Below are 15,007 nucleotides of genomic sequence, written 5' to 3'. Positions count from 1 at the left end.
GTGATACTGATACCACCATGTCACCACACAGCACAGTGATATCTGTACCCTATATACAGACCCCTCACTGACTCCAGGACTGTAGACCCCTGTGATACTGATACCACCATGTCCCCACACAGCACAGTGATATCTGTATCCTATATACAGACCCCTCACTGACTCCAGGACTGTAGACCCCTGTGATACTGATACCACCATGTCACCACACAGCACAGTGATATCTGTACCCTATATACAGGCCCCTCACTGACTCCAGGACTGTAGACCCCTGTGATACTGATACCACCATGTCACCACACAGCACAGTGATATCTGTACCCTATATACAGACCACTCACTGACTCCAGGACTGTAGACCCCTGTGATACTGATACCACCATGTCACCACACAGCACAGTGATATCTGTATCCTATATACAGACCACTCACTGACTCCAGGACTGTAGACCCCTGTGATACTGATACCATCATGTCACCACACAGCACAGTGATATCTGTATCCTATATACAGACCCCACACTGACTCCAGGACTGTAGACCCCTGTGATACTGATACCACCATGTCACCACACAGCACAGTGATATCTGTACCCTATATACAGACCCCTCACTGACTCCAGGACTGTAGACCCCTGTGATACTGATACCACCATGTCACCACACAGCACAGTGATATCTGTATCCTATATACCGGCCCCTCACTGACTCCAGGACTGTAGACCCCTGTGATACTGATACCACCATGTCACCACACAGCACAGTGATATCTGTACCCTATATACAGACCACTCACTGACTCCAGGACTGTAGACCCCTGTGATACTGATACCACCATGTCACCACACAGTACAGTGATATCTGTATCCTATATACCGGCCCCTCACTGACTCCAGGACTGTAGACCCCTGTGATACTGATACCACCATGTCACCACACAGCACAGTGATATCTGTACCCTATATACAGACCCCTCACTGACTCCAGGACTGTAGACCCCTGTGATACTGATACCACCATGTCACCACACAGTACAGTGATATCTGTATCCTATATACAGACCCACTCACTGACTCCAGGACTGTAGACCCCTGTGATACTGATACCACCATGTCACCACACAGCACAGTGATATCTGTATCCTATATACAGACCCCTCACTGACTCCAGGACTGTAGACCCCTGTGATACTGATACCACCATGTCACCACACAGTACAGTGATATCTGTACCCTATATACAGACCCCTCACTGACTCCAGGACTGTAGACCCCTGTGATACTGATACCACCATGTCATCACACAGTACAGTGATATCTGTACCCTATATACAGACCCCTCACTGACTCCAGGACTGTAGACCCCTGTGATACTGATACCACCATGTCACCACACAGCACAGTGATATCTGTATCCTATATACAGACCCCTCACTGACTCCAGGACTGTAGACCCCTGTGATACTGATACCACCATGTCACCACACAGCACAGTGATATCTGTACCCTATATACAGACCCCTCACTGACTCCAGGACTGTAGACCCCTGTGATACTGATACCACCATGTCACCACACAGCACAGTGATATCTGTATCCTATATACAGACCACTCACTGACTCCAGGACTGTAGACCCCTGTGATACTGATACCATCATGTCACCACACAGTACAGTGATATCTGTACCCTATATACAGACCCCTCACTGACTCCAGGACTGTAGACCCCTGTGATACTGATACCACCATGTCACCACACAGCACAGTGATATCTGTATCCTATATACAGACCCCTCACTGACTCCAGGACTGTAGACCCCTGTGATACTGATACCACCATGTCATCACACAGTACAGTGATATCTGTACCCTATATACAGACCCCTCACTGACTCCAGGACTGTAGACCCCTGTGATACTGATACCACCATGTCACCACACAGCACAGTGATATCTGTACCCTATATACAGACCCCTCACTGACTCCAGGACTGTAGACCCCTGTGATACTGATACCACCATGTCACCACACAGCACAGTGATATCTGTACCCTATATACAGACCCCTCACTGACTCCAGGACTGTAGACCCCTGTGATACTGATACCACCATGTCCCCACACAGCACAGTGATATCTGTATCCTATATACAGACCCCTCACTGACTCCAGGACTGCAGACCCCTGTGATACTGATACAACCATGTCACCACACAGCACAGTGATATCTGTATCCTATATACAGACCCCTCACTGACTCCAGGACTGTAGACCCCTGTGATACTGATACCACCATGTCACCACACAGCACAGTGATATCTGTACCCTATATACAGACCACTCACTGACTCCAGGACTGTAGACCCCTGTGATACTGATACCACCATGTCCCCACACAGCACAGTGATATCTGTACCCTATATACCGGCCCCTCACTGACTCCAGGACTGTAGACCCCTGTGATACTGACACCACCATGTCCCCACACAGCACAGTGATATCTGTATCCTATATACAGACCCCTCACTGACTCCAGGACTGTAGACCCCTGTGATACTGATACCACCATGTCACCACACAGCACAGTGATATCTGTACCCTATATACCGGCCCCTCACTGACTCCAGGACTGTAGACCCCTGTGATACTGATACCACCATGTCACCACACAGCACAGTGATATCTGTATCCTATATACAGACCCCTCACTGACTCCAGGACTGTAGACCCCTGTGATACTGATACCACCATGTCACCACACAGCACAGTGATATCTGTACCCTATATACAGGCCACTCACTGACTCCAGGACTGTAGACCCCTGTGATACTGATACCACCATGTCACCACACAGCACAGTGATATCTGTATCCTATATACAGACCCCTCACTGACTCCAGGACTGTAGACCCCTGTGATACTGATACCACCATGTCACCACACAGCACAGTGATATCTGTACCCTATATACAGGCCACTCACTGACTCCAGGACTGTAGACCCCTGTGATACTGATACCACCATGTCACCACACAGCACAGTGATATCTGTATCCTATATACAGACCCCTCACTGACTCCAGGACTGTAGACCCCTGTGATACTGATACCACCATGTCACCACACAGCACAGTGATATCTGTACCCTATATACAGGCCACTCACTGACTCCAGGACTGTAGACCCCTGTGATACTGATACCACCATGTCACCACACAGCACAGTGATATCTGTATCCTATACACCGGCCCCTCACTGACTCCAGGACTGTAGACCCCTGTGATACTGATACCACCATGTCACCACACAGCACAGTGATATCTGTATCCTATATACCGGCCCCTCACTGACTCCAGGACTGTAGACCCCTGTGATACTGATACCACCATGTCACCACACAGCACAGTGATATCTGTATCCTATATACAGACCCCTCACTGACTCCAGGACTGTAGACCCCTGTGATACTGATACCACCATGTCACCACACAGCACAGTGATATCTGTATCCTATATACAGACCCCTCACTGACTCCAGGACTGTAGACCCCTGTGATACTGATACCACCATGTCACCACACAGCACAGTGATATTTGTATCCTATATACAGACCACTCACTGACTCCAGGACTGTAGACCCCTGTGATACTGATACCACCATGTCCCCACACAGCACAGTGATATCTGTATCCTATATACCGGCCCCTCACTGACTCCAGGACTGTAGACCCCTGTGATACTGATACCACCTTGTCACCACACAGCACAGTGATATCTGTATCCTATATACCGGCCACTCACTGACTCCAGGACTGTAGACCCCTGTGATACTGATACCACCATGTCCCCACACAGCACAGTGATATCTGTACCCTATATACCGGCCCCTCACTGACTCCAGGACTGTAGACCCCTGTGATACTGACACCACCATGTCCCCACACAGCACAGTGATATCTGTATCCTATATACCGGCCCCTCACTGACTCCAGGACTGTAGACCCCTGTGATACTGATACCACCATGTCACCACACAGCACAGTGATATCTGTACCCTATATACCGGCCCCTCACTGACTCCAGGACTGTAGACCCCTGTGATACTGATACCACCATGTCACCACACAGCACAGTGATATCTGTACCCTATATACAGACCCCTCACTGACTCCAGGACTGTAGACCCCTGTGATACTGATACCACCATGTCACCACACAGCACAGTGATATCTGTATCCTATATACCGGCCTCTCACTGACTCCAGGACTGTAGACCCCTGTGATACTGATACCACCATGTCACCACACAGCACAGTGATATCTGTACCCTATATACCGGCCCCTCACTGACTCCAGGACTGTAGACCCCTGTGATACTGATACCACCATGTCACCACACAGCACAGTGATATCTGTACCCTATATACCGGCCACTCACTGACTCCAGGACTGTAGACCCCTGTGATACTGATACCACCATGTCACCACACAGCACAGTGATATCTGTACCCTATATACCGGCCCCTCACTGACTCCAGGACTGTAGACCCCTGTGATACTGATACCACCATGTCACCACACAGCACAGTGATATCTGTACCCTATATACAGACCACTCACTGACTCCAGGACTGTAGACCCCTGTGATACTGATACCACCATGTCACCACACAGCACAGTGATATCTGTATCCTATATACAGACCCCTCACTGACTCCAGGACTGTAGACCCCTGTGATACTGATACCACCATGTCACCACACAGCACAGTGATATCTGTACCCTATATACAGACCACTCACTGACTCCAGGACTGTAGACCCCTGTGATACTGATACCACCATGTCACCACACAGCACAGTGATATCTGTATCCTATATACCGGCCTCTCACTGACTCCAGGACTGTAGACCCCTGTGATACTGATACCACCATGTCACCACACAGCACAGTGATATCTGTACCCTATATACCGGCCCCTCACTGACTCCAGGACTGTAGACCCCTGTGATACTGATACCACCATGTCACCACACAGCACAGTGATATCTGTACCCTATATACAGACCACTCACTGACTCCAGGACTGTAGACCCCTGTGATACTGATACCACCATGTCACCACACAGCACAGTGATATCTGTATCCTATATACAGACCCCTCACTGACTCCAGGACTGTAGACCCCTGTGATACTGATACCACCATGTCACCACACAGCACAGTGATATCTGTACCCTATATACCGGCCCCTCACTGACTCCAGGACTGTAGACCCCTGTGATACTGATACCACCATGTCACCACACAGCACAGTGATATCTGTACCCTATATACCGGCCCCTCACTGACTCCAGGACTGTAGACCCCTGTGATACTGACACCACCATGTCCCCACACAGCACAGTGATATCTGTATCCTATATACAGACCCCTCACTGACTCCAGGACTGTAGACCCCTGTGATACTGATACCACCATGTCACCACACAGCACAGTGATATCTGTACCCTATATACCGGCCCCTCACTGACTCCAGGACTGTAGACCCCTGTGATACTGATACCACCATGTCACCACACAGCACAGTGATATCTGTATCCTATATACAGACCCCTCACTGACTCCAGGACTGTAGACCCCTGTGATACTGATACCACCATGTCACCACACAGCACAGTGATATCTGTACCCTATATACAGGCCACTCACTGACTCCAGGACTGTAGACCCCTGTGATACTGATACCACCATGTCACCACACAGCACAGTGATATCTGTACCCTATATACAGACCACTCACTGACTCCAGGACTGTAGACCCCTGTGATACTGATACCACCATGTCACCACACAGTACAGTGATATCTGTATCCTATATACAGACCCCTCACTGACTCCAGGACTGTAGACCCCTGTGATACTGATACCACCATGTCACCACACAGTACAGTGATATCTGTATCCTATATACAGACCCCTCACTGACTCCAGGACTGTAGACCCCTGTGATACTGATACCACCATGTCACCACACAGCACAGTGATATCTGTATCCTATATACCGGCCCCTCACTGACTCCAGGACTGTAGACCCCTGTGATACTGATACCACCATGTCACCACACAGCACAGTGATATCTGTACCCTACATATCGGCCCCTCACTGACTCCAGGACTGTAGACCCCTGTGATACTGATACCACCATGTCACCACACAGCACAGTGATATCTGTATCCTATATACAGACCCCTCACTGACTCCAGGACTGTAGACCCCTGTGATACTGATACCACCATGTCACCACACAGCACAGTGATATCTGTACCCTATATACAGACCACTCACTGACTCCAGGACTGTAGACCCCTGTGATACTGATACCACCATGTCACCACACAGCACAGTGATATCTGTACCCTATATACAGACCACTCACTGACTCCAGGACTGTAGACCCCTGTGATACTGATACCACCATGTCACCACACAGCACAGTGATATCTGTACCCTATATACCGGCCCCTCACTGACTCCAGGACTGTAGACCCCTGTGATACTGATACCACCATGTCACCACACAGCACAGTGATATCTGTACCCTATATACAGACCACTCACTGACTCCAGGACTGTAGACCCCTGTGATACTGATACCACCATGTCACCACACAGTACAGTGATATCTGTATCCTATATACAGACCACTCACTGACTCCAGGACTGTAGACCCCTGTGATACTGATACCACCATGTCACCACACAGCACAGTGATATCTGTATCCTATATACAGACCCCTCACTGACTCCAGGACTGTAGACCCCTGTGATACTGATACCACCATGTCACCACACAGCACAGTGATATCTGTATCCTATATACCGGCCTCTCACTGACTCCAGGACTGTAGACCCCTGTGATACTGATACCACCATGTCACCACACAGCACAGTGATATCTGTACCCTATATACAGACCCCTCACTGACTCCAGGACTGTAGACCCCTGTGATACTGATACCACCATGTCACCACACAGCACAGTGATATCTGTACCCTATATACAGACCCCTCACTGACTCCAGGACTGTAGACCCCTGTGATACTGATACCACCATGTCACCACACAGCACAGTGATATCTGTATCCTATATACCGGCCCCTCACTGACTCCAGGACTGTAGACCCCTGTGATACTGATACCACCATGTCACCACACAGCACAGTGATATCTGTATCCTATATACCGGCCCCTCACTGACTCCAGGACTGTAGACCCCTGTGATACTGATACCACCATGTCACCACACAGTACAGTGATATCTGTACCCTATATACCGGCCCCTCACTGACTCCAGGACTGTAGACCCCTGTGATACTGATACCACCATGTCACCACACAGCACAGTGATATCTGTATCCTATATACAGACCCCTCACTGACTCCAGGACTGTAGACCCCTGTGATACTGATACCACCATGTCACCACACAGTACAGTGATATCTGTATCCTATATACAGACCCCTCACTGACTCCAGGACTGTAGACCCCTGTGATACTGATACCACCATGTCACCACACAGCACAGTGATATCTGTACCCTATATACAGACCCCTCACTGACTCCAGGACTGTAGACCCCTGTGATACTGATACCACCATGTCACCACACAGTACAGTGATATCTGTATCCTATATACAGACCCCTCACTGACTCCAGGACTGTAGACCCCTGTGATACTGATACCACCATGTCACCACACAGCACAGTGATATCTGTATCCTATATACAGACCACTCACTGACTCCAGGACTGTAGACCCCTGTGATACTGATACCACCATGTCACCACACAGCACAGTGATATCTGTATCCTATATACAGACCCCTCACTGACTCCAGGACTGTAGACCCCTGTGATACTGATACCACCATGTCACCACACAGCACAGTGATATCTGTATCCTATATACAGACCCCTCACTGACTCCAGGACTGTAGACCCCTGTGATACTGATACCACCATGTCACCACACAGCACAGTGATATCTGTACCCTATATACAGACCACTCACTGACTCCAGGACTGTAGACCCCTGTGATACTGATACCACCATGTCACCACACAGCACAGTGATATCTGTATCCTATATACAGACCCCTCACTGACTCCAGGACTGTAGACCCCTGTGATACTGATACCACCATGTCACCACACAGCACAGTGATATCTGTATCCTATATACAGACCCCTCACTGACTCCAGGACTGTAGACCCCTGTGATACTGATACCACCATGTCACCACACAGTACAGTGATATCTGTACCCTATATACCGGCCCCTCACTGACTCCAGGACTGTAGACCCCTGTGATACTGATACCACCATGTCACCACACAGCACAGTGATATCTGTATCCTATATACAGACCCCTCACTGACTCCAGGACTGTAGACCCCTGTGATACTGATACCACCATGTCACCACACAGCACAGTGATATCTGTACCCTATATACAGACCCCTCACTGACTCCAGGACTGTAGACCCCTGTGATACTGATACCACCATGTCACCACACAGTACAGTGATATCTGTATCCTATATACAGACCACTCACTGACTCCAGGACTGTAGACCCCTGTGATACTGATACCACCATGTCACCACACAGCACAGTGATATCTGTATCCTATATACAGACCCCTCACTGACTCCAGGACTGTAGACCCCTGTGATACTGATACCACCATGTCACCACACAGCACAGTGATATCTGTACCCTATATACAGACCACTCACTGACTCCAGGACTGTAGACCCCTGTGATACTGATACCACCATGTCACCACACAGTACAGTGATATCTGTATCCTATATACAGACCCCTCACTGACTCCAGGACTGTAGACCCCTGTGATACTGATACCACCATGTCACCACACAGCACAGTGATATCTGTACCCTATATACAGACCACTCACTGACTCCAGGACTGTAGACCCCTGTGATACTGATACCACCATGTCACCACACAGCACAGTGATATCTGTACCCTATATACCGGCCCCTCACTGACTCCAGGACTGTAGACCCCTGTGATACTGATACCACCATGTCACCACACAGCACAGTGATATCTGTACCCTATATACAGACCCCTCACTGACTCCAGGACTGTAGACCCCTGTGATACTGACACCACCATGTCACCACACAGCACAGTGATATCTGTATCCTATATACAGACCACTCACTGACTCCAGGACTGTAGACCCCTGTGATACTGATACCACCATGTCACCACACAGTACAGTGATATCTGTATCCTATATACCGACCACTCACTGACTCCAGGACTGTAGACCCCTGTGATACTGATACCACCATGTCACCACACAGCACAGTGATATCTGTATCCTATATACAGACCCCTCACTGACTCCAGGACTGTAGACCCCTGTGATACTGATACCACCATGTCACCACACAGCACAGTGATATCTGTACCCTATATACCGGCCACTCACTGACTCCAGGACTGTAGACCCCTGTGATACTGATACCACCATGTCACCACACAGCACAGTGATATCTGTACCCTATATACAGACCACTCACTGACTCCAGGACTGTAGACCCCTGTGATACTGATACCACCATGTCACCACACAGCACAGTGATATCTGTATCCTATATACAGACCACTCACTGACTCCAGGACTGTAGACCCCTGTGATACTGATACCACCATGTCCCCACACAGCACAGTGATATCTGTACCCTATATACCGGCCCCTCACTGACTCCAGGACTGTAGACCCCTGTGATACTGATACCACCATGTCACCACACAGCACAGTGATATCTGTACCCTATATACCGGCCCCTCACTGACTCCAGGACTGTAGACCCCTGTGATACTGATACCACCATGTCCCCACACAGCACAGTGATATCTGTACCCTATATACCGGCCACTCACTGACTCCAGGACTGTAGACCCCTGTGATACTGATACCACCATGTCACCACACAGCACAGTGATATCTGTACCCTATATACAGACCCCTCACTGACTCCAGGACTGTAGACCCCTGTGATACTGATACCACCATGTCACCACACAGCACAGTGATATCTGTACCCTATATACAGACCCCTCACTGACTCCAGGACTGTAGACCCCTGTGATACTGATACCACCATGTCACCACACAGTACAGTGATATCTGTATCCTATATACCGGCCTCTCACTGACTCCAGGACTGTAGACCCCTGTGATACTGATACCACCATGTCACCACACAGCACAGTGATATCTGTACCCTATATACAGACCCCTCACTGACTCCAGGACTGTAGACCCCTGTGATACTGATACCACCATGTCACCACACAGTACAGTGATATCTGTATCCTATATACCGGCCTCTCACTGACTCCAGGACTGTAGACCCCTGTGATACTGATACCACCATGTCACCACACAGCACAGTGATATCTGTACCCTATATACAGACCCCTCACTGACTCCAGGACTGTAGACCCCTGTGATACTGATACCACCATGTCACCACACAGTACAGTGATATCTGTATCCTATATACTGGCCTCTCACTGACTCCAGGACTGTAGACCGCTGTGATACTGATACCACCATGTCACCACACAGCACAGTGATATCTGTATCCTATATACAGACCCCTCACTGACCCCAGGACTGTAGACCCCTGTGATACTGATACCACCATGTCACCACACAGTACAGTGATATCTGTACCCTATATACAGACCCCTCACTGACTCCAGGACTGTAGACCCCTGTGATACTGATACCACCATGTCACCACACAGTACAGTGATATCTGTATCCTATATACCGGCCTCTCACTGACTCCAGGACTGTAGACCCCTGTGATACTGATACCACCATGTCACCACACAGCACAGTGATATCTGTACCCTATATACAGACCCCTCACTGACTCCAGGACTGTAGACCCCTGTGATACTGATACCACCATGTCACCACACAGTACAGTGATATCTGTACCCTATATACCGGCCCCTCACTGACTCCAGGACTGTAGACCCCTGTGATACTGATACCACCATGTCACCACACAGCACAGTGATATCTGTACCCTATATACAGACCCCTCACTGACTCCAGGACTGTAGACCCCTGTGATACTGATACCACCATGTCACCACACAGCACAGTGATATCTGTACCCTATATACCGGCCCCTCACTGACTCCAGGACTGTAGACCCCTGTGATACTGATACCACCATGTCACCACACAGCACAGTGATATCTGTACCCTATATACAGACCCCTCACTGACTCCAGGACTGTAGACCCCTGTGATACTGATACCACCATGTCACCACACAGCACAGTGATATCTGTACCCTATATACAGACCCCTCACTGACTCCAGGACTGTAGACCCCTGTGATACTGATACCACCATGTCACCACACAGCACAGTGATATCTGTACCCTATATACAGACCCCTCACTGACTCCAGGACTGTAGACCCCTGTGATACTGATACCACCATGTCACCACACAGCACAGTGATATCTGTACCCTATATACAGACCACTCACTGACTCCAGGACTGTAGACCCCTGTGATACTGATACCACCATGTCACCACACAGCACAGTGATATCTGTACCCTATATACAGACCCCTCACTGACTCCAGGACTGTAGACCCCTGTGATACTGATACCACCATGTCACCACACAGTACAGTGATATCTGTACCCTATATACCGGCCCCTCACTGACTCCAGGACTGTAGACCCCTGTGATACTGATACCACCATGTCACCACACAGCACAGTGATATCTGTACCCTATATACAGACCCCTCACTGACTCCAGGACTGTAGACCCCTGTGATACTGATACCATCATGTCACCACACAGCACAGTGATATCTGTATCCTATATACCGGCCCCTCACTGACTCCAGGACTGTAGACCCCTGTGATACTGATACCACCATGTCACCACACAGCACAGTGATATCTGTACCCTATATACAGACCACTCACTGACTCCAGGACTGTAGACCCCTGTGATACTGATACCACCATGTCACCACACAGCACAGTGATATCTGTACCCTATATACAGACCCCTCACTGACTCCAGGACTGTAGACCCCTGTGATACTGATACCACCATGTCACCACACAGCACAGTGATATCTGTATCCTATATACCGGCCCCTCACTGACTCCAGGACTGTAGACCCCTGTGATACTGATACCACCATGTCACCACACAGCACAGTGATATCTGTATCCTATATACCGGCCTCTCACTGACTCCAGGACTGTAGACCCCTGTGATACTGATACCACCATGTCACCACACAGCACAGTGATATCTGTATCCTATATACAGACCACTCACTGACTCCAGGACAGTAGACCCCTGTGATACTGATACCACCATGTCACCACACAGCACAGTGATATCTGTATCCTATATACAGACCCCTCACTGACTCCAGGACTGTAGACCCCTGTGATACTGATACCACCATGTCACCACACAGCACAGTGATATCTGTACCCTATATACAGACCCCTCACTGACTCCAGGACTGTAGACCCCTGTGATACTGATACCACCATGTCACCACACAGCACAGTGATATCTGTACCCTATATACAGACCCCTCACTGACTCCAGGACTGTAGACCCCTGTGATACTGATACCACCATGTCACCACACAGCACAGTGATATCTGTATCCTATATACAGACCACTCACTGACTCCAGGACTGTAGACCCCTGTGATACTGATACCACCATGTCACCACACAGTACAGTGATATCTGTATCCTATATACCGGCCCCTCACTGACTCCAGGACTGTAGACCCCTGTGATACTGATACCACCATGTCACCACACAGCACAGTGATATCTGTACCCTATATACAGACCCCTCACTGACCCCAGGACTGTAGACCCCTGTGATACTGATACCACCATGTCACCACACAGCACAGTGATAGCTGTATCCTATATACAGACCCCTCACTGACTCCAGGACTGTAGACCCCTGTGATTCTGATACCACCATGTCACCACACAGTACAGTGATATCTGTACCCTATATACAGACCACTCACTGACTCCAGGACTGTAGACCCCTGTGATACTGATACCACCATGTCACCACACAGTACAGTGATATCTGTACCCTATATACCGACCCCTCACTGACTCCAGGACTGTAGACCCCTGTGATACTGATACCACCATGTCACCACACAGCACAGTGATATCTGTACCCTATATACAGACCACTCACTGACTCCAGGACTGTAGACCCCTGTGATACTGATACCACCATGTCACCACACAGTACAGTGATATCTGTACCCTATATACCGGCCCCTCACTGACTCCAGGACTGTAGACCCCTGTGATACTGATACCACCATGTCACCACACAGCACAGTGATATCTGTACCCTATATACAGACCCCTCACTGACTCCAGGACTGTAGACCCCTGTGATACTGATACCATCATGTCACCACACAGCACAGTGATATCTGTATCCTATATACAGACCACTCACTGACTCCAGGACTGTAGACCCCTGTGATACTGATACCACCATGTCACCACACAGCACAGTGATATCTGTACCCTATATACAGACCCCTCACTGACTCCAGGACTGTAGACCCCTGTGATACTGATACCACCATGTCACCACACAGCACAGTGATATCTGTATCCTATATACAGACCACTCACTGACTCCAGGACTGTAGACCCCTGTGATACTGATACCACCATGTCACCACACAGCACAGTGATATCTGTATCCTATATACCGGCCTCTCACTGACTCCAGGACTGTAGACCCCTGTGATACTGATACCACCATGTCACCACACAGCACAGTGATATCTGTACCCTATATACAGACCACTCACTGACTCCAGGACTGTAGACCCCTGTGATACTGATACCACCATGTCACCACACAGTACAGTGATATCTGTACCCTATATACAGACCCCTCACTGACTCCAGGACTGTAGACCCCTGTGATACTGATACCACCATGTCACCACACAGCACAGTGATATCTGTATCCTATATACAGACCACTCACTGACTCCAGGACTGTAGACCCCTGTGATACTGATACCACCATGTCACCACACAGCACAGTGATATCTGTACCCTATATACAGACCCCTCACTGACTCCAGGACTGTAGACCCCTGTGATACTGATACCACCATGTCACCACACAGCACAGTGATATCTGTATCCTATATACAGACCACTCACTGACTCCAGGACTGTAGACCCCTGTGATACTGATACCACCATGTCACCACACAGCACAGTGATATCTGTACCCTATATACAGACCCCTCACTGACTCCAGGACTGTAGACCCCTGTGATACTGATACCACCATGTCACCACACAGCACAGTGATATCTGTACCCTATATACAGACCACTCACTGACTCCAGGACTGTAGACCCCTGTGATACTGATACCACCATGTCACCACACAGTACAGTGATATCTGTACCCTATATACAGACCCCTCACTGACTCCAGGACTGTAGACCCCTGTGATACTGATACCATCATGTCACCACACAGCACAGTGATATCTGTATCCTATATACCGGCCCCTCACTGACTCCAGGACTGTAGACCCCTGTGATACTGATACCACCATGTCACCACACAGTACAGTGATATCTGTATCCTATATACAGACCCCTCACTGACTCCAGGACTGTAGACCCCTGTGATACTGATACCACCATGTCACCACACAGCACAGTGATATCTGTATCCTATATACAGACCCCTCACTGACTCCAGGACTGTAGACCCCTGTGATACTGATACCACCATGTCACCACACAGTACAGTGATATCTGTATCCTATATACAGACCCCTCACTGACTCCAGGACTG

This window comes from Ranitomeya variabilis, chromosome 8, assembly GCF_051348905.1.
Source record: "Ranitomeya variabilis isolate aRanVar5 chromosome 8, aRanVar5.hap1, whole genome shotgun sequence".
Taxonomy (NCBI): Eukaryota; Metazoa; Chordata; class Amphibia; order Anura; family Dendrobatidae; genus Ranitomeya; species Ranitomeya variabilis.
This window is presented reverse-complemented; position numbering follows the sequence as displayed.